This window comes from Gracilinanus agilis, chromosome 6 (assembly GCF_016433145.1).
Source record: "Gracilinanus agilis isolate LMUSP501 chromosome 6, AgileGrace, whole genome shotgun sequence".
NCBI lineage: Eukaryota > Metazoa > Chordata > Mammalia > Didelphimorphia > Didelphidae > Gracilinanus > Gracilinanus agilis.
In genome coordinates, this window is record NC_058135.1 from 37707563 (window position 1) to 37710278 (window position 2716).

General features: G+C 42.6%; 1 pseudogene; it reads right to left on the minus strand.

The window, feature by feature from the left end:
* Positions 1-430: 430 nt before the first annotated feature.
* Positions 431-1190, minus strand: LOC123252211 (annotated as a pseudogene).
* Between the last annotated feature and the right edge of the window lie 1526 nt (positions 1191-2716).

Here is a 2716-nt window from a genome sequence, read left to right on the forward strand (position 1 = left end):
TGTTCATGAGCTGGACTCCCCATCCAACTGCATAGGATAGGGGTTCTGTGGTTTCCATTTCTATCATCATGTGCCCTCCCCCCATTCCAAGCCATTTAGAGTAAAACTGACTTTAGGAAAGCAAAAAATAACTATGATGAAAAATAAGTTGGGGTAAGGAGAAATTAACAGACAAAGGGAGAATACATGCATTCAAATCTATAAAAATGCTAGCGGATGGGGGGAAAGACTGCCCCTAATGTGTAGTTCTACAGCAGACCAGAGAAAGAAGCTAAGGAAGGATTTCCAGGTATACATTGCAGGAATTCTGGACCTAATGGTATCAATGCTTTCCTGTGCTGCTCTGTCTGCTGCCCTGGAGAAATCCCTGGGTACTGACTCTGGATTCTCTTATTGGAGCCACATTAGCTATGGCTCTCTTCAAATTCAGTCAAAAGGTGCTTTCTAGTTTGTTGTAGTTATCCTTAAAACTCTTCAGCTGTAGGAAGTGCTTGGCTCTTTTACTCTTCTGGCTGGAGGGCAGATAGGTCACCTGGGTTGGGGAGGAAACTTCAGGAGATTGTGTTAGATCCTTAGCTGCCAACTGATGCTGATGCTGGCAGTTTCCACCACGGGTTTTGACAGTGGTAGCCAGTTCACTCAGAGCTTCCTGATAATGTAGATATTCCATCTGGCAAAAGACTCCAGTTCCATATCGAGCTGTTTCATAACAATCTAACAGGGTATCAATGAGGGCCTTTTGGACACCCTTAAAGGTAGTGCTTGTGTTTCGAAGCTCCAGAAGATATGATCAGAAATTCTTGCCCATCAAGGAATGAGGATGTAGACCTTCTGAATAGAATGGGATCTCAGAGGCACGAATGGCATCCAGTGCTTTCATTCTGTTCAGGTAGTTGTAGCAATGTTTATTTCCTGGTGCCTCCAGCTGTAAAAGTCTGGCATCATCTTCTTCAAGAAGCTGAGGTTCATACTTTACATCCTTGACCTTGGATAGTCAGATGTCAATCTCTTCCTTCAGATCCTTAGGAATGTTGTGCCCCACAGGAACATGAGGGTCTCTTCGAGAACTTCATAGCAAAATGCATTATCTGCCTCTTCACAAAAGAACAATAGCACAAATACCAAAATCCCATAGGCCATCACCAGCACTACGTTCCCCCCCAAAAAAACCAGTTACTTCTAGAAGCCATGGCCTCCCTCCAGCTTTGTTAGCTCGGACTTCATGGTAGCAATGGCCACAGGGCTCCCTGGTGCTCCCTGGCCATTTCTTTATGGGGGAAGCCAAAACCAGGCCTGGTCAGAAAACATGGTAGCCTGTGCAGGGTCTCATTTTTGAGAAGGATCCTAGGTAGTGAGGGTGGGTAGGCCTATAGACCTGCACTTCAGCATCTGTAACTTGTTGCCTCAAGCAATCAATTGACCTGTTACTGATTAGGGATAAGAGATACATATCAAATATCTACCAAGGAGAAGAAGAACATAAGCCCTCCTTTCACCTGGTCTAGGCCATGGCAGGGCCTGACCAGGGTCTGTGAGGAAGAAGAACCTCTCCAGGCAGCTGCCAACTTGTTACTGATAAATCAGCCTATTCTAGCTTCCATAGATTTAGCATAGCCGTCCCCAACACCACTTTCCTTATCCTGGACCTTACCCCTTTGAGTTTATAGCATTAAATCCTTTAACCCCTTTAAATGAAGACTGATATCATTCCAAGAGCAAGTGGAAAATTATATCCAAAGGGGAAAGGGGATTTTTATTGAAATCACTGTAATCGCCATTATCCAAACCAATACCAATCATTATCTTTATTACAAACTTTATCCATCAACCCAACCCAAGCTAAGAAACCAGAGGAGCTGTGTGGATCAATATACAGCTTCTCATTGAATCATTTAGGCTTGGGCACTGTTTGTGGGGTCAAGTGCTAAGCTGAGCTGCTGAGCTTTTATAAGACCTTGTGGTTACCAGCTCACCTTGGTGGCCATTCAGGCATCCCTCTCCTCACTCAGCTTAGATTCATTTACCATCTAAGGATCTTCAGCCAGCTTCATCAGGCCCATCTTACTCAAGCACCATACCACCCTGTATAACAAGCCAAAGTAAAAATTGAGCTGATTAAAAGAGATAAGGAAGGAAATTACATTTTGCTAAAAGATACTATAATGAAGATTATAACAACATTCCATTTAGTCCTGCTCTTTTCTGTGCAAATACTTGGAAATCTTCTATTTTATTGAATGCCCATACTTTCCCCTGGAAGTATATAGTCAGTTTTAATGGGTAGGTAATCCTGGTTGTAGACCCAGTTCTCTTGCCTGTCTGAATATCATGTTCCAAGCCTTGTGCTCTTGTAGTGTAGAGGCTGCCAGATCCTGTGTAATCCTGATTGGCATTCCTTGATATCTAAATTTCCTCTTTCTGGCTTCTTGTAATAGTTTCTCCTTAACTTGGAAACTTTTGAATTTGGCTATTACATTCCTGGGGGTTGTCTTCTGAGGATTTAGTAGAGAGGGTGTTCTATGGGCAATTTCAATGCCTATTTTGCCCTCTTACTCAAGGACAGCAGGGAAGTTTTTGTGGATAATTTCTTGTATTATGATATCTAGGTTCCTATTTCTCTCTGATTTTTCTGTAAGACCAATAATTCTCAAGTTGTCTCTTCTAGACCTGTTTTCTTGATCTGTCATTTTCTCATTGAGATATTTCATGTTTCCTT